A 21,242-nucleotide genomic window follows, 5' to 3' on the forward strand; every position below is an offset into this window, starting at 1 on the left:
CGAAAAGTGGTTTATGTCTGACATTCACACAGAACTACTACCTGCTCACTGAGAGAAGATGATCCCTCACACTCTGGGACCTCAGCCCTCATGACAAACAAGCAATTTTTGTTTGAGAACAAATGTGTGTAAGTAGCACATCCAGGGAGAGCTGCCAGCCGGATGCACCCTCACCTGCTTCGGACACACTCAACGCAGTTTACTTGTCATCTCTTTCTGAAAGTCTCAGTTGTCATGCAATCTACACAGACCCTCACTCTTTTCTTTCCTGCACCTATGACTTGTTTGTCCATCATGCTGGCATCTTTACAATTCCTTTTTTTTTCTTTACAGACTTTCATGTTGATGATGCCTCTGTCTTAAGTCTCTCTTTTCTGTCACCTCCTCCAAAAGGCCACTGAACCGTCTCTCCTTCCCGAACATTTTGAAACTCTTTGCCTTCTCTGATATCTTCTCAGATTGCATTTGTCTCCTCAAATGCTTCCTGTATGCTCCCCTTCCTTTGGGATCCTTTTTCCCTTTTCTTCCTAGACCTGCCTCAGCAAACCCGCTGCTCTGGGCTTTCTTCTCCTGCTCCCCCATATTTTAGGGCTTCAGGGGACACCGCTCTACTGGGACTGCCTATCAGCCACCTTCTGGCTCTCAAGACTATTGTCCCTGCTACACAACTGCCTGATGGGGGAAAACCCGGGGCCATGTTGAGCCGTTACACAGGGATCACATGCGATAATCTGGACTCATCCCAAAGACAACATAGATCACGGGTGACTGCAGGTGGAGACCCACGGAGGGTACAGAGGCAGGGACCCCCTAGAGACTGAATGCAGTTGCTGCTATGAGAAGAAATAAGGCCCCCAAAGCTTGATGGAATGTAAATTACACCTCAGTGTAAAGAGGAGGGAAAGAAGACAGAGAGAATCTGGCCATTATAACCATGGTAGTAGCCAACTGTAACAAGCTCTTATTGTGTGCCAAGCTCCGTGGGCACCTCCTGTGTATTATCTCCTGCGGTCATCTTCTCTTCTCTGAGAGAATGGAAGTCCCATGCCCATCTGTCTCGTGAGGAAATACGGGCTCAGAGAGTTTAAGCAGCTGGCCTAAGGTAACACAACAAGGAATCGGAGAGCTGGGATGATAGATATCCTGGACAAGACCGCTGGTTCCAGAGTCTGGACCCCTGCCCAGGAAAGTAGAGTGCCTCAAGGCCAGGGGAAGGAGGACCCCTACGCGCAGGATGGCTGCCCCCTTGTTGCCAGTGTTGGTAATGATTCCCTCGGCAGCTGGCAGTGAGGCTTGCAGCTCCGCAGCTGCTCAGCTTTTCTTCCTGGTTCCTCTATGCAATGCAAACTGAAGAAGCCCTAGTTTGGATTCTTTTCCCTGCAGGTCCTAAGATCTTGGAGCCTCAGGGTCCAGGCCACAGGTTCAGGGGTTGGCTCGCTTCCACCTGAGGTAGTGCAAGATGGCCTTGAGTTTGCAGCTGGGCCCGTGGAGGCACCCAGCAAGGTTGGACAGCCTTGCCTTTCAGACGAGGAGAGAATTGAATTATTGTTACATCAACTCCCCCAACACTTTGAAAACTATGGCCTCCCGCCCTCCTTCCTCCACAGCTTTTCTCTGCCCATAAAATGAAAAGCAGATTGCCTTGCTGGGGGCTCCAAGCAGGCCCTGAATCGGAGGTGCGCACGTAGGGAAAGCACAGCGTGCGCACGGCGGCTGGGCCATCTGCTTCTCATTGACCGCAGTGTAGCCGTGGTGAGACAATGGGCCAGTGTGCAGGCTACACCCAGCTCAGCCGCAGCGGTGACCCTGGGCCTGCTGCCTGGCAGGCTGGGGAGTGGCCCTCCTCCGCCCTGGGGCCTCAGAGGCTTGGAGCTCGTTTCCTAGAGTGTGGGGGTGGTTCCCCCTCATCTGGCCATTTCTTCTTTCTTGTCTTCCTAGAAAGATGGGTTTCAGCTGTTTCCTTAAGACTCCTGGTAACCTCCTTCAAAAGTGGTTATTTTATGTGTGTCTTAACATTGTAACTACAGCCTGCATTCGGTGCAGAAAACCCAGTAGAGGAAAATAAAGCATAAACTAGTGACAGTCCCACGACTGAGGGTTAGTATGTGTTCTGCTGGGCTATTTTCCGTGATTATTTTTCAGCCTTGTTTTTAAAAACAGCAATGACCTAACATACTCTTCTGAGTTAGGCAGCGTGCTGAGTACTTTGGCTGGATGATCTCAGGCTGCATAGAGTTAGGTAAGCTCTTTCATTACCACCGTTTTTACAAATGAGGACTCTGCAATTTAGAAGGGGCAGAGAATCTGCCCAGGACTCCCCAGGAAGGTGAGTGGGTCAGGACTCAGTAGCAGGCTGGACCCTCCAGATTCCGCAGCCCAAAACCACCCCACAACACACACCTGTGTGCGATGCAGACAGTGTGTGTCCTGATTTTTCACTAAACAGCAGATATGGTTGGGGGTGGGAGGACCACCTGGGTGGCTCAGTCAGTTAAGCCTCCAACTCTTGGTTTCAACCCAGGTCATGATCCTGTGTCGTGAACCGAGCCCCACGTCACTATTCAGTTAAATAGTTGTCTGCACATGATTCTTACAGCTGCCTTCATCCCATCACATAGGCTTATCTTGACCTTTGTAGCCATTTCTCTGATTGCAGGTTGTTCCTCATTTTGCCATAATGATCCTGAGATGTTCACTCAATGTGCATATCTATAAGCTCATCTCCCATGATTTGGTAGTAGTGGAATTCTGTGTGCATGGACATTTGCGCCTGAAACAGTTCTGAAAGGTGTGGCAAATCGCCGTTAAGAAAATTATACAGGCTACACGGGGTATTATAATCTTCCATCTATCAAATTGGCAAGGCTTTTTTAAAATTTATACCTCACTTTCTAAACTTTTAACTCTTTTTTTAGTGATCAAGCAGTGAACTTTCTTACTCTTTTATTGTCAATTTTAATTTATTCTTTTGTGAGTTTACCGCTTATGCTCTTTGCCTCATTTTCTCCTGTGTGATTCATTTTCAGATTGACTTACAGAAACTTATTACATTAAGGATATTAATCCTCTGCTGCCCAGATTGCAAATACATGTCTCAGTTTGTCTTGGTTTTATTCAGTTGCATCATAAGATAAAATGCAATTCAATTTATCTTAGGATGTTTTTGCTTCAAAATGTGATTCAGCTGATCTATCTTTTTCTTTGCACCTCCTTCCTTTACTTTTTTTTTTTTTTAACTTCCATCTGTCTCCTCGGCAATATGACATAAACATTCATGTTGAATATAGATTTGATCCTGCTGTTTGAAATTGAACTTGCTGCAGCATGAACTAAAGAACTGAGATGTCAGAGTGGGTGGCTTAGTGATGGAAGAAAGTGAATGGAAATCCTATCAGCTGATTGCCCAGGAAAATGAAACTAAGTAACCCATCCATCCTGAAACTGACATGTAGGCTGACCCAGTTACATTGTTTTATTTTATAACACAAATACGAGAGAAAGAAATGTCTGTATGTTTATTTCTTGGTCTGATATTTCAAACTCCTGAGGAAGATCTTACCATTTCTTACCTAAGTGATGGAATTCATAGGTGGTTTCTTTAAATATCGAGAGTGTTGTTTAATTTTCTTCATAATTATTAAAAGCTAACATTTTATGACTTTAAACATTTTTTAGCATAGAACGGCATCCAGTATACATGTTCAGTTAAGATGTCATCTTTATTCTGCCACGGAGCTCAGAAGCAGGATGTGCCATCCTGACACCAGCCTAGAGTACTTGGACCAGATGCCTCCGTGCTCCTCAGTTTCTTCCCTGTGGAAAGGAATAGAAATCTTGTAGGTCAACAAGTTTGGGGTAGATTTCAATTTGTGGAACTTTTATAGATGACCTCATTTATTTATATACATGGGGAAGAGTACCCAAAAGGCAGAAAGAAGCCATACAATATACACATGAGTGATCCACCATACTGTTGAGAAATATGACCAAACGCCAGTGCAATGTTACATTTTCCTGGACTCTCTTAGTTTCCTTCCTTTGATCTATTCCAGACACCCCCATTGACCAAACCCAACCAGAAGCCAGAGGGCAAGAGAGCCTGGGCAGTGTGGCTTATAGAGGTTATAGATCCAGTATCCCAGTGCAAGGTAGAGAAAAGTGGAGAACGGATCCCACGGTAAGCAGCGGTGCAGAGAATAGCTAGGATAAATAAGAGAAGAAAATTAAAAATCCTTCAAAAGTCCACCAGCCAGAGGGCGTGCCTTGGCAGCTCCTTCAGTTAACTGTACCTTCAGCTCAGGTCCTGATCTTGGGGTCCTGGGATTGAGCCCCATGTTGGGCTCCCTGCTCAGTTGGGAGCTGGTTCTCCCTCTGGTCCTTCCCCTGCTTATTCTCTCTCTATTCCTCTCTCTTTCTCTCTTCTTTCAAATAAATAAATAAAATCTTTTTAAAAAATCTATCATCCAGAGGTAATCTCGATTAACAGTTTGGTAAGTTTGCAATGACTTTGTAATATGCATGATTTTTATACAGCTGAGATCTACTATATAGTTGCTTTTTAAAGCGTTGTTAACTAGGGAACAATTAGAAGTCCACATCAAATTTAGAGAGTCTCTTCAATGAGTGGTGCTTGGCAAATTGAATAGCTACATATAGAAGAATGAAACTGGACCATTCCCTTATACCGTGTACAAAGATCAAACTCAAAATGGGTGAAAGGCCTCAATATGAGAAAAGAATCCATCAAAATCCTAGGGGATAACATAGGCAGTAACTTCTTTGACGTCGGCCACAGCAACTTCTTTCAAGACATGTCTTCAAAATCAAGGAAACAAAAACGAAAATGAACTTTTGGGACTTCATCAAGATGCAAAGCTAATGCACAGCAAAGGAACAGTCAATAAAACTAAGAGGCAACCCACAGAATGGGAGAAGATATTTGCAAATGACACTATAGATAAAGGGCTGGTATCCAAGATCTATAAAGAACTCTTCAAACTCAACACCCAAAACCAAATAATCGAGTCAAAAAATGGGCAGAAGACATGAACAGACATTTCTCCAAAACAGACATACAAATGGCTGCCAGATACATGAAAAAATGCTCAACATCACTAGCCATCAGGGAAATGCAAATCAAAACCACAATGAGATACCACCCTACACCGTTAGAATGGCAAAAATTAACAAAACAGGAAACAACAAATGTTGGCCAGGATGTGGAGAAAGGGGAACCCTCTTACACTGTCAGGAATGCAAGCTGGTACAGCCACTTTGGAAAACAGTATGGAGATTTCTCAATATGTTAAGGATAGATCTACCCTACGACCCAGCAATTGCACTGCTGGTGCAAATTACTACTATCCCAAAGATATAGATGTAGTGAAAAAAAGGAGCACATGCACCCCAATGTTCACAGCAGCAATGTCCACAATAGTCAAACTATGGAAAGAAGAGAGATGCCCTTTAAACAAATGGTTAAAGAAGAGGTCGTCCATATATACAATGGAATATTGCTCAGAAAGGAAGAATACCCACTATTTGCATCAACATGGATGGGACTGGAGGAGATTATGCTGAGTGAAATAAATCCAGCACAGAAAGTCAATTATCATATGGTTTCACTTACTGTGGAACATAAGGAATAACATGGAGGACATTAAGAGAAGGAAGGAAAAAATGAAGGGGGGGGGCGGTATCAGAGGGGGAGATGAACCATGAGAAACTGTGGACTCTGGGAAACAAACAGAGTTTCAGAGGGAAGGGGGATGGGTCAGCCCAGTGATGGGTATTAAGGAGGGCACGTGTTGTGATGAACACTGGGTGTTAATATACAAACAATGAATCATGGAACAGTACACCAAAAACTAATGATACTGTATAGTGACTAACGTAACATAATTTTAAAAAATCTATTTATGGAAGGGTTTGATGACAGATAATCATCGCATTTGAATGTTTTTTTTTAAAACTCTACTGGTACATACATGCACAGACATATGTACACATACAAAATGACCCAAATCATTAAATGGGAATATTTTTTTCCCAGGCTGAGTTTTTCAAATGCAGAAAACTATTACTCTGGATTCTTGAACAGCAAATGCTCTCTTTTCTTACACTGTACAACTATTCTTTTGTGAGAAAAGATAAGATTTTTTTGTTCATTAATTTTCAAATCACAGTATTGTGAGTATGTGATCAGGGATGACAAATGAGTGACACATTCACCGCCATGTTCCATTTTGTTTCCCTAAGACAGACATCTCTCATTGATCCCTCCTTCTTTCCCATGGAGTGCCCATGTGGCTCAGATTGGTACCGAGCACAGCAATCCTTAGTACAGTAAGTCTCATCAGCTGGGGACTATTGATACCCTTTAAGTTTAGCAATCATTAAGACTGGAAGTATACTGCCTGATAGTTTCTATGGCCATCAACCATAGCAGAAGATTCCTCCTAAATTTGAAGTGTGGGATATGGCACCAAAAAATTCATTTCTTGGTCTCAGCAGAACTGCAGAGGCAGAAAAACACTAGAAGAAAATAAGAAGACATGAGGCTAAAGTTGCAGAATTCTCCAGTAGAGCAACGCAACTAATTTTCAGGTTGGAATCTCCATAAAAGAAGAAGTGCATATCCAGAATTCCCTCTCCTCACATTCTTGGAGTTTATAATCTCAGTCATTAGTGAAAGTCTGTTTTGCATGCTTATGTATCTAAGAATGTCTGTCTATTGCCTTACTCTGAAGGTTGCACAATTACTGGGTCCCAACTCTCTTTCAAAGCCCCCTGAAAACTGCTCCACATAGAGGGGTGAAGAGAGTCTGAAACCAACCAATTTTTATATTCTTTACAAGAAGTTGTGTTTTCCTTCCTTGTTGTTTATAACATAAAAGTAAATTGTTCTTAAAATTCAAATATTTTGCTAGAATGCATTTTAAGTGAAGCCCCTCTCTAAGGGGTCCCGAAGGCCATCTGTCACTAGGTTTGAACATTCACCAAAATGACTCACAAAACTCTGCATGTAGTGTCCTCATGATTACAATTTATTACAGCAGAGTCATGGGAGTATGCCACTAGCTTATAAGGGAAAAAGCACAAGCAAGTCTGGAAGAATAGAGGCGCGGGCTTCTTTTTGCTCTCTCCCTCCTGTGAAGGGTCACACAGAGCTCACTCTTCCCCTGACAAGGAAAACAGAACAACATATGTGTGAGGTGTCTGCCCAGGGAAGCCTGTTGGAGACTCCATTCTCAAGATTTTTATGTCTGATCATACAGGTACTCCACTGAGTGTGGACCAAAACTCCAGACTGTCAGAAGGAGAGCAGGCATTCAGCATAAACCACAGTATTTGTGAAAAACAGTTTAGGCACTGTGAGCCACTCCTACCAGGTACACAAAGTTTTTTATCAATGTCAGGAACTACTGACCAGCCAAGTTCCCAGACGCCAGCCAGCAACGCTCCCTAAGAGTAGCAGTTTCAGGTCTGCTTTATGAACTCTGTTCTGCACAGCCCTCTTTAAGCTTATTTTTTCTTTTGAGTGCAATGAGCCCCTTCAAGTTGCATACGAAATAAAGTTTTCTTTCATTATATCTTTCATTATCGCTTTTGTTAGGGTTCTGTGAGTTTCTTCCTTGGGATGTTCTAGAATTCTTTCTTTCTTTTAAAGATTTATTTATGTATTTTAGAGAGGGGGAGAGAGTGTGCGTGCAAGCTGGAGGCAGGGTAGAGGCAGAGGGAGAGGTCTCAAGCACACTGTGCTGAGCTTGGATCCCAACATGGGGCTCGGTCCCATGACTCTGAGGTCATGACCTGAGCCAAAAATCAGGAGTCAGATGCTTAACCAACTGAGCCATCAGGCAGCCCATTGGTCACTCTGTAATTCTTGGGTTTGGTAAGATAGTGAAGGGGACACAAGCTCTCCTCTTCTTCCTTGTCGTTTCCATCCATTTGCCCTTCTCCTCTGCCTTCTCTCTGAGTTTCATGCTTATCCTCCCTTTGGTGTGGTGTCAGCCCTGCTTCTTATGCCCTGAATGAGGGCTGATTGATTGATTTTTTTCTGATATTACATTAGAAACATTTAAACTGCAAACCTGAGTGCTTTTTTTCAGATGTATTTTCTTCTTCTTGTGTCTCCCCCTCCGCTCCTCCTCCACAGTGACAGGTCTATCTAGATCCATTATTTCCTTGAGAGAAGGTCTGGTGGCTTATGCCTATTTTTGCCTCTGTGATAACGGGGTATCTCTCAAAAGCCCTATCCAGTAGTTGAGTCATAGACTGTGGTTCCTAGAGACTAGCAGGTTTGCACTGATTGAACATCCGTTAACTGAAATCCTCCTCCTCCTACCCCACTGGAGAGCTCTCTGACACCAGGAAGAAATGGGGATCGTGGAAAGAACAGTGTGCTGGCATACCTACCTCCAAGCTGGGTCGTCCATAGGCTGTGACTCTCATGTCATGTCTGTGAAGACTCCCCTCCTGACTACTGTGGAGCCTCATTCCTCTCCATCCACATTTCCGAGATCATGAGGAAAGGGTTGCCTGTAGGTGCAAAGAACACTGGATCGTGTCCCAGGGTTTTGGATAGGTCAGCCCTGTGGTTCTGGTTTTAGGGACTGATTCTCTGGCTCAAGAGTGGGGGTTCCTGAAATGGCATTTTAAAAAAAGAAGATTTTATTTATTTATTTATTTGACAGGGAGCACAAGCTAGGGGAGGGGCAGAGGGAGAAGCAGGCTCACCGCTGAGCAAGGAGCTGGATGTGGGGCTCCATCCCACAACTCTGAGCTCATGACCTGAGCTGAAGGCAGATGCTTAAGGACCAAGCCACCCAGGTGTCCCTGAAGTGGCATTTTTTTTGTTTTTTTGTTTCTTTTAATCCAGTTTGTTGCCTGGCATTTGGTTGAATATTGATCCTAATTCACAGAACAATGTTTTTACTGTTTCCAGTATTATCTTAGGTATTTTGATGAGTTTGGAAGGGCTCACAAGGGAGCTGTTAACCAAGCATCATTTAAAAGCTCAAGTTCTAAGGAACCTTCTAATTAAGGGGCTATTCGGGCTCCCAAAGAATAAAGCACTGTAAGCAGCCAATGGAGATTAGAGTCTCATTAAGGAGCTAGAACAGATACATGTGGAAAATAAGCCACAATCCCAGATGGTGTGTTTTGACGGGTGCACTGGGAGCACAGGGGGCCAGCACGGCACTCTGGCTTCCAGGTCCCGCCTCCAGCATGGGTTTGCTCTGTGACTTCAGACAAGGCAGGGCACCCTTCTGGAGCTCCCTTGACTTGTTTACAGATGAGGGGATTGGTCTAGAGCATTTCCAATATGCCTCCACCTTTAATGTTCATTGTCTTTTTCAGAGCTGTGATTCAGTGGGAATTCTGTAGAGAGGAGGGGTGGGCTATCCTTGGGCTGATGGATCACCTCCAAGGACCGAAGAAGCAGAAAGGACAGACCCCTTCCAGAGTCCAGCCTCCATGCTGGGAGTGCGCTGCATCCCACCAGGAGGGTTGAGCTCTAGTCTCTCTTGCCTGTCTCTTCGTCAGACACAAAATGGCCTGTAAATGATAGGAGTGCGCAGTTTACAAAGGTCTTGTCTCTTGGAATCATCTGCCTGTGTGCATGTGCTGTTCGGTGTAGCAGAAAAAGGATGTCAGCCACTTCTGAAAAGTGAGGAGTCTGTTCTCCCTTTCATAACTGATTCATAATTTAGCCATAAAGAGTTGGGTGTTGCTTCATTCTGACAATGAGCCATGAGCCTTTTGTCAGGCCGTGTTTAGACAAGGGATATCAGGCACGAGTGAGTAAGCTCTGATACATCAGGGTGTGCAAAGACCTCAGGACCTGTCCTGGAGCCTCCTCTGCTCCAGGTAGGTTTCCTTCCTGTAGTCAGAATTCCATATTCTAGTGTCTGACAGGCAGAGGTGAGTCAGCACCCATGAGAAAGAGCAGGGAGTGGGGAGGGACTGCTATCTGAGGAGGCTGCTCTTAGGGGTGACATTCCCCCTACCGCCACCTTGGGGCAGTGAGATGAAGACCTGGGGCCTCAGGGACTGTCCTTCCCATGGGGACACTGCTGGCTGGTTGTCTTCCTGAGCGGGAGACCTGGCTTCCATCTACCCTTTCTCCTGTGAGGGCTCCCTAGCCCCAGACAGGATAGGAGGGGCGGTTAGCTAATTTAGCAGATTATAAGACACCTCCAAAACCAGATATTCAGGTTAACGTGAAATTCACTTCTAGGGCATAAATAATCTAATTGGCTGTTGACACAGAAACAGAATAGATAATCAGAAGCTCTCCTTTGATTTGGTATACTTCTTTGAGGACTAATAGCTCACACTGGTGCCTCTCACTCATACCCATATCTGAGGGAGAGACAAGAGTGGGGAGAATCGTTTTTACAGTTGATAGCTGCAAGGTGTTGCAAGAGAGGGAAATGAACACATCCCAAAAGCTCCTTCTCTGTGGTTTTCCCTGACTTTGCTGCCTGAAGGGCTTGGGCCCAATGGAAAGATCGTGGCCTTCTCTTTGGTTCCCCAGCTAGACCACAGCATCTTTCACACTGTGTGGTGTTTGTCCATGGGTCTGTCTCTCCATCAGTCTGTGCTCCTGCAGGTTGAGAATTCTGTCCACTTCTCACCTCAGACAGAACCCACGCAAACCACGTGCTCAGCACTGAGTGGCGAAGCTGAGTAAATAAGTCAGCTCCAGACGTCGCTAAAGAACTGAGAGGACAGCATTCCCCGGAAGACAATCTGCATCTGTCCACCCAGACAGCCTGGGTTACAGTTTCTGTAACTGATGCATATTTACTGAGCATCTACCATGTGCCAGGTGGATCCCGAGGATATAGCTGTGAACAAGACAAATAAAATTCCTGCCACAAGGGGTTTAACTATAATGAGGAGACAGATAATAAATAACAAAAAAACCCGAAATAGCAGCAGTGTTAAAGGAAAGAAAATAAGATGACAAAGAGTGCTAGGAGTCCTTTAAAGTGAGATCTGAGGGTAAAACAAAGAGAGAGGAAAGAGCATTCCAGATGGAGGACACAGCTAGTGCAAAGGCCCTGAGGCAGAACTCAGCTTGGCATGTTAAAGTAACAGAAAGAAGTCCAGATGGCTGAAGAGCACAGCATGGAAGTGGGGAGTGGGTGAGGTGGGATTAAAGAAGCGGATGGGCTGGGGCCAGATGGCACAGATCAGTCTAAATGCATCATGAAACCACTAGGTGCTTTGAACTGGGTGGAGGAGTGTGGCACAAATCTCTTCACGGAAGCATTTTGAGAAGATGTCGTGATAAAACCAGGGTCTCATCCTTCTGTGGGGATGACCCTTCATGCTCTTGTGCTGCTTTTAAGGAAGGGAGATAACTTTTGCTGCACTTTTGCTCCAACCTTGCTCGCTTGGGCCCTCTGGGTGCATGTCGGGACCTGTAGAGGAAAGGGACTGGCTCCCATGAGGATGGAAAGCACAACTTCAGGCTTGAAGGCACTGAACAACTCCACACTGGCCAGGCCTCTCAGTTGTAAGTGACAGAGACCCCACGCAAACTAGCTGAAGTCAGAAAGGGAATAATCTGATAAGGACAGCGGCTGAACTCACCTGAGGGGCTCAGTGTCAGCAGGACTGTCAGTTGCTTGGCTTCCCTTGCTGTTTCTTTGTATTGACTTCATTTTCCCTTAAGTTAGCAGAGCTTCCTCCCAAATGCTCTTTGTCCAAAGTGGAGTCTCTGTCCTGGGCCCTGTGCCTCAGGGGGCCTATGCTTTGGAGTAACTTCCTTGAAATTACCAGAGCTGGAGGGATCAGTCCCATCTGTATGAGCTCTGATCCTCTTCTCTTCCCTTTAGGGCCTCTGAGCCTCCTCCACCTACATGGATTCTACCAGATGCTCTGAGGAACTTGAGGTCTCACATCCATGGGGTTATCCTGGGGCCCTATGGACAGGCACCAGTTCCACGATGCTGGCCTGGTGAGTTAGGAGCTCACTCTCCCAGAGCAGCATGGTGTTTCTCTCATGGGATCTCACAAGATGGCCCCAGAATGGCACTGACCTGCTGATTTGGGATGGCTTTTACTCCCATGTGACATAGGATATGTTCAGAGCCCTGGGCTACCCTGGCTTTTGGGCTTCAGCCACATGTCAAGGCTTGAGCAGCAGTCTCTCCTGTTCACCTCCTGGTCGCGATGCACCTGTAGTGTACGATGCCCAAGGGCAGCACGCTGGCAGCAGGCATCCTTTACCCTGTCCCTGTCCCTTGCTACTGCACAAACCACACCCACAGGTCAGGAGCTCTCCCACATGGCCATGCCTGTCTCCCCAAAGGGTTCTGCGACCACTGCTCCACAACCCCAGTATGCTATCACAACTGACTGACGTGCTGACTTGGTGGCCTCCTGCGTTGGTGGTGATCCATGCCAGACAAGGGACAGTCCTTCTTTTTGCAGATCAAGATAATAAAACAGCTCTGGCTTCTGCCCTCAACCACCTGCATCTTTCTATATTTCCCTTTAGCTCTCTTCCATTTATGACCAGATATGAAACCTTGAGAGGGGGCGCCTGGGTGGCTCAGTCGTTAAGCGTCTGCCTTTGGCTCAGGTCATGATTCCAGAGTCCTGGATTAGAGGCCCTCATCAGTCTCCTTGCTCGGCGGGGAGTCTGCTTCTCCCTTTCCCACTCTCCTTGCTTGTGTTCCTTCTCTGGCTATGTCTTTCTCTGTCAGATAAATAAAATCTTAAAAAGAAAAAGAAAAAAAAAAGGAAAGAAAGAAACCTTGATAAAGCCAGAACCAATGGTCCAGTCTCAAGAAACAGATTATCTATCCAAATGAATCTCAAAGTTGCTCAAGTTTTTTCATTTTTACTCTGAAAATCCTGAAGGAGATCTGAGTACATGCTTCATGGCAACTTTGTTCATTTATACCTGACAGTTCACAGCTGTTCCAGCATGAATTTATTCAAAATTCTTACCCTTGCCAGAGTGCCTGACCTCCCCACAGCCTGTATGGACTTTCTTCTTTACCTCTACTCTGCCTCTTCATCTTTCATTACCTAGATCTCCGCTGTCCAGTGTGGTGGGCCCTGTCCATGAGTGGCTGTTATGCACGTAGAGTATGGCTGCTCTGAATGGAGATGGGCACTAGGTGTAAAATACACATGGGATTTCGAAAACTGGATATAAAACTTAAAAAGGAAATTTAGGGGCACCCGGGTGGCTCAGTTGGTTCTTGGTCTCAGCTCAGGTCTTGATCTCGAGGTTGTGAGTTCAAACCCCATACTGGGCATGGAACCTACTTAAAAAAAGGAGGGGGATTAAAAATGTCCAACTAATTTTTTATATTCAATACATGTTGAGATGATAATGTTTTAAATATATCAGGTTAAATAAAATGTGCACTTTTATTTGTTAATTTATTAATTAATTTATTAATGTTACTTGTTTCTTTTTGCTCTTTTAATATGACTACTACGAAATTTAAAAGGACGTATGTAACTCATGTTATATTTCTGGAGCCCCGTGCTGAGTCAGATCAACGGAGACTTCGCAGTTTTCTCTTTTTCCTCCTGCTGCTTCCTCATTCCTTCCTGGTTCTTTCTTCCTCCTCCTGATATCTTGATTTGAAAACACAAAATTTCCAGTAAGTGGTCTGGCAGAAACAAAGCTCTCCTCAGATGGGGTATCGCAGGGCAAAAGCTCTAGTAGAAATACATCATTCATTTCTGTCTCCTCCCACATATGTTAAACCGTGTTTGCATTACAATAGACGTTTCAGGAAATCACTGACTTCCCTGTCTATTGAAATTGCCATCACAAAATGTACCACACAGAAAACAATATTGAGTATAGGAAAGACATGATTTTTTTTTCTTTCCTGAAATCCAAGTCCACATTTCACCCTAGAGTTTAAATTATTTCATTCATGATCGAACTCCTTGCTAATGTCTGCTCTTTCCAGCCCTGCCAGGATTCCCTACTTCTTAGTGACGCTCTTGTATAAGACAGTTAGCTCTTTTTATTTAAAATTGGCAGGCAACACTTTCCTATTTTGTTTTTCTTCACTTGGATGAATGTCTCATTCCGAGTCCATCATCACCAATAAATTAAGAGCCATTTCAGTCTTCACTCCAGGAGTCTGTCCTGAGCCATGAAAGCCATGCCGCCCTGACTCATGCCTCCCATAAAATAGGTCTGAGCGTTTGGGAAAATCAAGCCAAAAGTATTGCTTGATCGAACCTTATAATAAGAGATAGAAAGTAGTTATGAACACAATAAGAGGATTTGTTCGAAGCTTTGAAATATTTTTTATTTGATAATCTTTTAAATCCTTTTTTTTTTTTTAAATAGAAGAGCAGTGCTCAACGACAGCTCATGGGAAATGTCTCCAACGTCTAAGTGTTCACATATGTGAGTACATTGAACGTGGGTTGAACACATGCACTTGAAACAAGTCATGGTTGAAGAACAAGAGAGGATCTTTTACTTGATGATTATTCTCCCTAGGTGAATAAGGGAATCATTTACTCTGTGTGGTTGCAGCCAAAGATTTAAAAGCTAGCTAGTTATTGTTATCAGCTTGTGATTTTGTAACTCAGAAACGAACTTGGAAGATGGTTTCCTGGAGTCTCCAAGGACCTGGGAGGGCTCAGGAAGGGGGGGACGGGCAGGAATCCTACCATATGCTTGTCTTTGCCCATGAAGAGCACCCACATATAATTTTAGGATTTATTAGTTAGTATTCACTGTGTTTTGTCTATTTAATATTTCAGACAATTGCTTGTTCATGTTCACTGAGGAAGAGGAAGTAGCGTGTTGCGTAATTAAACAGAATCTGGAGAATTAACGCTGATATTTGGTAAGCCATTTCCTCTTCTTACTACAAGTGTCTAATTCATGCTTTCCCCAGTAAGTAGCAAAATTGCAGTTCTCATCAGAAATTCTGAAGTTGAAATAGAAGTCTCTGAGGGCCTGGTTAACTTTGAGGTGGCATTTTTCTCAGAGTTTTTGGAAGCGAGGGGCTGTTCAGAATTTTGACATTTGTACCGTTACCTGTGATGAGATGAAGGTACAGGCAGGTGCAAACAAAAGCTTCTCAGTGTTTGGCTCAGAGGGCTCAAAGGTTTCACACCCTGAGCTGCAGTTCCCGTGTGAGAGTGAGGCTTTGTGAGAGTGAGGCCTTGCGGTGGGGCAGAAGTTGTACAGTGTGCTGAAAACATCTGTGGAGATAACAGACACTTAAGCAAAAGTTGGAGAAGGATGAGCAGTTTCTCCTGACTCAGGATGAGGTAGGCTGCACTCCTCAAAGGCCCCTTCCTCCTACCCTAGCCCCTCCGCAGTCTTTTCCTCAGATAGATGTGATCCAAGGGTGCGTGTCCCCAAGGATCTCAGGACACCTCCCAACAGCTTCTGCAACCTGGTCCAAGCCTAACACTGGAGCAAATCCTTTACATATGTAAGGTAAATTTGCCTTGCTCTCATCTGGGGCCCTGTGGGGTGCTGCCTTCACGTCGTGTACCCAGGTGAGACATGGAGAGATGGACTCACTTCTAACTCTCTTAAATATTCTCCCTCTTAAGTAGTGTGTACTAAGGAAGGAACACCTCAAATTTCTCTTGAGATCTATGGTTTGGTGCTAAGAAGATAAGAAGGCAGACATTTCTGGCTCTTCAGTAAATTCTGCCATGTGCCTACAACCTTGTCAGTACAAATACTGATCTCAGAGGAAAAATGAACTTCAAATGTGACCCATGCTGATGCTTATCAGAACCCGGTTTTAAAAAAAAAAACAAAACAAAAACAAAAAAAAAAACAACAAAAAAAAACAGGCTTGCAGAGCCCTAGAGAAAGTAGGTACCGGGACGCCTGGGTGGCTCAGTTGGTTAAGCAGCTGCCTTTGGCTCAGGTCATGATCCCAGCGTCCTGGGATCGAGTCCCGCATCGGGCTCCTTGCTTGGCGGGGAGCCTGCTTCTCCCTCTGCCTCTGCCTGCCATTCTGTCTGCCTGTGCTCGCTCGCTCTCCTCTCTCTCTGGCAAATAAATAAAATCTTTAAAAAAAAAAAAAAAGAAAGTAGGTACCAAATCATGAACTTGAAAAGACACCTACACCCACATGTTCATTACAGCACTATTTACAATAGCCCAGATATAGAAGCAGCCTGATGTGCCTTTGATGGATGAGTGGATAAAGGAAAAGGGAAGGTACACACACACACACACACACACACAATGGAATATTAGAAGAAGTTATCAGAAAAAAAAAAAAAGGAATTCCTGTCATTTGCCAGAACATGGATGGACCTTGAAGGCATTATGCAAAGTGAAGTAAGTCAGACAGAGAAAGACAAATACTGTATGATTCATTTATATGTAGAATCCTACAAAGAACAGATTGGTGGTTGCCAGATTTGGGGATGGGGTAGAGGATATAGGGTAGAGGACGAAATGGGTGAAGGGGGTAAAGAGTTACAGATCTCCCATTATAAAGTCCTGAGTGTGTGGACTGAGTGTGACATACAACGTTGTGATGATAGTTAATAATACTGGATTGCAAATTGGAAGGTTGCTAAGAGAGTAGATCTTAAAAGTTCCCATCAGAAGAGAAAAATAAGTGTAACTATGTATGGTGATGGCTGTTGACTAGACTTACCAAGGTAATCATTTTGGGAGATGTATCAAATCATTATGTTGTACAAATAAAACTAATGCAAGATTACGTGTCAATTATACCTCCATTAAAAAAAAAAAAAGGTGGGTGGGTGCGTGGCAAGGGCAGAAGGTGAAAGTGATGAAGACCTCCCAACACTAAAGGAGCAGCTGCTGGGGCCCCAGTTCCCTGGGGCGGAAGACACAGGTCAGCCCCACTTAAAGGCACATGGAGGCGGTGATGATAGGGGGAGCCCTCCTCCCTGCATCCTGTTTCTAGACATTAAATATCTGGTTCATTGCCTGAGCAAATCACTGAATGATTTTCATAGCATGAAGGGAAAACAGAGGAGGAGTCCAAGCCTAAATGCTAATGCAGTCTCTGCATTAAAAAAACATTTATTATGGGTTTGAACTGAGGCCAGGCTCAGGCTGCCAGAGGGAGCTGGAAGGAGAGATTGGAGAACGCATCCTTTGAAGTTGGTGGTCAGGTTTCTGCTGGCTGTGGTAGTGAACCTCGATTATCCCACCAAAGAGTAAGGCTATTATTTAGAAGGGAGGGGGCCCACATTTGAAGTTCTGTATTAACATTACTACAAATGATAGAAAACTGTGGATTTCCAGACAGCTTTTATGTTGCAGAGACCAAAGCAAGTTGCCTAATGTGGGTTTTGCCCACTCCCCTTAGAGGAGTAATTTTAAAGAGCTTTAATTTAATGAAACAAATTGCCACGCCAAGAGTCCCCAGGGCGGGTGGAGACAGTTTGCAGGACTGAAGGGCTCTCAGGCCCTGCCTGAATTTTCCAGGCTATGGAGTTCTCCTGGGCCTGCCTCTGCCTGAGGGCACAGCTGTGTGTGAGCAGCCCTGGGTGCCGAGCCACAAGCCAGGATGAACAAGAGTAAGCGGGCCCCACTTTACCCTCACAGCAGCTCCCAGCCTAAGGGGGTGAGGAAGAATGGGGAATGAGGACATCCAGTGTGAATCCAAAGCAGAAAATAGGGAGGGCCATGTGAAAGTCAGACCATGATGGGGAGATCACCACCAGGCAGAGGGGTCAGGTGGAGAAGGCGTAGTTACAATGCACTTCCAAAGAGGGGCAGGATTTGGACAAGAAATAAGTGGAAGACAGCTAGAAACGGAGCACGTGGGAAACTTGGAAGCATGCTTGGGGAAGGAAGAGCGTTTAGAGAGAAGGCTGGGAAGACTTGTTCAGGTCAGGTGGGGAAGGGTCTGGCCTCCGGAGGGAAAGAGCCAGGGGCCCGCTATGGTGGCCCAGGTGAGAGGAGGCCAGCCCGGCCCTGCCATGTGGACAGGACTGAGACAGTGGCTCTCAGCAGTGGCTGCACTTGGGAATGGCTCTGGGAGCTTAAAAAACTGTGGCTGGGACCACAGAGCCAGAGTTCTGGCTTAACTAGTCTGAGGTGTGGTGGGCGGCATTAGGTTTTGTGCAACTCTCCCCATTCTAAGACCTGCCAAGGTAAAGATCGGCTCATTTGCAGCAGATTCGGATTCAGTGGGGCTTGTTCTAGAAGTTTGAGGTGATGCCAGTAATTCTGCTCCATAGACCACTCTTGGAGTAGCAAGAGGGTCTACAGGACTTAGCCATGCAGAGCACCAGTCTGCTGTTTAACCTGGGGAGGAAAAGCAGAGAACATTTGACCTCTTCCCTCTGGTACGTTCTGGGATGCTGGCCCTTGCTGAGAGAAGGCAGTCTCGTTCACTTGTGGTCACAGCCCTTCAGGGACATGTGGGGACTTTAAAATGAAGCACAGAGGGACGCCTGGGTGGCTCAGTCAGGTGTCTGACCCTTGATTTCAGCTCAGATCATGATCTTGGGATGGTGATATTAAGCCCAGTGTCCAGCTTGGCACTGAGCGTGGGGCCTGCTTGGGATTCTCTCCTTCTCCCTTGTCCCTCCCTGCTCATGCTCGCTCTCTCTCTCTTAAAATAAATAAATGAAATAAATAAATAAATGTGTGTGTGTGTGTGTGTGTGTGTGTGTGTGTGTGTGTATAAAACAACAGATAAAACAAAGCTCACAGAACCTCAGGGCTAGAGGAAGACCTCCCAGGGGTTGTGTGGACAAGCACAGCTTGTACCAGATTCCGTTTGCTCAGCTTCCACAAGTGTGCTCTCCCACAACAGATCTGCCTGGGATCACCTCCTCCATGCTGACCTGCCTAGCCCTCCTCCCTCTCCCTCCCTGTCTCTTCTCTCACACTTGGCAAAGGCAAGATTTCCCTCTCATTGGGCTTGCAGTGGGTGGGGCATTGAGGCCAGATACAAAGGTCCCCAAGACACCTACCGAAGGGGACCTAGAAAACGCAGGCTCTCAAGATCAGAGCAAGTAGTAGTGACGATATTGAACCTGGCTTCATGGGCATAGAGACTTCTCTGTCTCTGCTAGAGTCAGAACCCGTAAGGGAGATGGTTCTCAGGAGGGCCCACAGCAATGTGTTTATTCAAGTTAAAGAAATGAAATCAGGGGAGCCTAAGTAGTTCAGTCCATTAAGCATCAGACTTTAGGGCAGGTCATGGTCTCAGGGTCCTGGATTGAACCCCATGTTGGGCTCCCTGCTCAGTAGGGAGTCTGCTTCTCCCTCTCTCTCTGCTCCCTCTTCCCTGCTCATGCTCTCTCTCTCTCTCAAATAGATAAAATCTTTAAAGAAAAGGAAATGATACTTTTCCGACCAAAATTTAGTCAGCTTTGGTTAATATTGACAATGAGAAATGACTTTGCAATTAGATCATGTAAAAAATTTAAGTAATAGTAATAATAATAGCAAACACTTGTTTAGCAGTATGGACCAATCCTATTCTAAACATCTTATATGTGTCAGCTTATTATAATTCTCCCAACAGCCCTATAATTCAGTACCACTATTATTCCCGATTTATAGAGAGCCCTGACTTTGATGAGGTTAAATAACTACCCCAAGGTCACGTGGGGTATGAGTAAGGGGTGGAGTGATAGAAAGCAGACATTTTCCATAAATTACATGAAATAAATCTATATTTCCAAATTTGACAAAAATATAATGGGATGTCCATATTCAAAATACAATACTCTGGCATCTTTGGCAGTTATTTAAACGTACAATTAAAATCTTTAAATATCACCTTTAACGTTTGACTCAGTGGCCACGCAGCGTTGGCCACATCCCACCTTTGTGAGGTTCAGTCCCTCATCTGCAAAAACGGAACAGCCATCTCTACTCAGCAGGGTTGTTGAGAGAGCCCAAGAAGTGGCCTGGCCTGAGGCCAGTTCTGGATGAATGGCAAATATTATTAACATGGTTGGCATCTGGAAAACCGTCTTGGCCTGTGGTGGGAGCTCCCTGAAAATAAGTGCCCTTCCGCCTTATTAATGATTCCCAGATTGTATTCCCATGGAACAGAACACCCTGATGTGGGGGTGGTAGCCTGATGCAACTAGGTTCCATGCCTCCTCTTGTCTTCCCTGTCCCAGCTTCCTCAAAGAAGACATCACAGTGCACCCCCTCCAGCATGCCGGTTCTGAGGGATAAAGCCGCACAATGACATCTCTTTTCTTTGATCATTTGACTGGTTTATACCAGGTCGCCGCAAAGAGATCTGTGTATCAGTGATTGAAAGCTGGGAATGGGGACATGAGTGAGGCAGGCACTTCCTTGCCTTCACCAAACTTGCAGTCTACGTATCACCAGATAATTGCAACACTGACAAGTGCCATAGTATAGAAGAAATCAGGGTGAATGCAAGCCCAGAGAAGGGTTATCAAAGAAGGGAAGGTTTCTTGGAGGAGGTGTCATCCAAACTAAAATCAAATGGACAAGTAGAAGCCAGATGGCAGGAGCAATGTGTCCATCATCGTGGAGGTAAGACAAGAGTGTGCTGAGCTTTGAGAACAGGAAAGCTTAGTAAACTTGACCACAGAGCTGAAGATTTCCCAGTCCAAAGCTTGATTTCTTGCCTTTTTTGGCCCTCCCAGTTCATGGTATGCTTCTGGAAAACACAAAGAATTCTCTACATCTTTCGTATTTATCCCCAAAATTGCTCATTTCTTGCCTCCTGGAGCTCATCTCATGCATCCCTGGGTCTGGGCAGTGCTGCATGGATCCCAGTCTAGCTCGGGCCAGGAAAGGGTCTAACAGAACCCTGTCTGCTGGCCCCTAAGATATGAGTCCCCAGGAATCCGTGCTCTAAAATATCTTTTCATGCATTGTTCCCGAATCTGGATTATGTAAGCAACATTTCACCTGCAAGTGGCATACAGTAGCCCTGGGGCTGGGGTTTTGGGCCTGTAGAATGGAGGATATGTGTGGCTTGTCTCAGCCTGCCTTTCCATTCCAAGACCTGAGAAAGGCACAGAGTCTGCAGCCAGGACGGGAGAACAGGATTGTCCATTTACGCTCTCACTCTATGACCGAAAGTCAGATCCCATCACCAGCAGACAGACTCAGCCTCCTTTGTCGCTTCCCTAAAGTGACCCTGGCCACTCTCTCACCCTCACACTTTCTGGGGCTTTCTGTTCCAGTCTGCAAAATTAACTCCTGCAAGCGAAACAAGAAATAAGCTCTGCTCTCTGCGAGGCCAAACCAGCTGAGGTCAGATGTCCTT

The 21,242-nt window shown here is 45.3% G+C and overlaps 1 long non-coding RNA gene across 1 annotated transcript in view; it reads left to right on the forward strand.

Moving 5' to 3' along the window:
* The window catches only part of LOC125100669 (uncharacterized), a 35,826-nt gene extending 20,971 nt beyond the window's left edge, over nt 1-14,855 (forward strand). The window contains exon 3 of the long non-coding RNA XR_007127623.1: nt 14,770-14,855. This is a non-coding gene — a long non-coding RNA (uncharacterized LOC125100669). The remainder of the gene's footprint in view (nt 1-14,769) is intronic.
* Nucleotides 14,856-21,242: the final 6,387 nt, after the last annotated feature.

Source organism: Lutra lutra, chromosome 5 (assembly GCF_902655055.1).
Source record: "Lutra lutra chromosome 5, mLutLut1.2, whole genome shotgun sequence".
Lineage (NCBI taxonomy): Eukaryota > Metazoa > Chordata > Mammalia > Carnivora > Mustelidae > Lutra > Lutra lutra.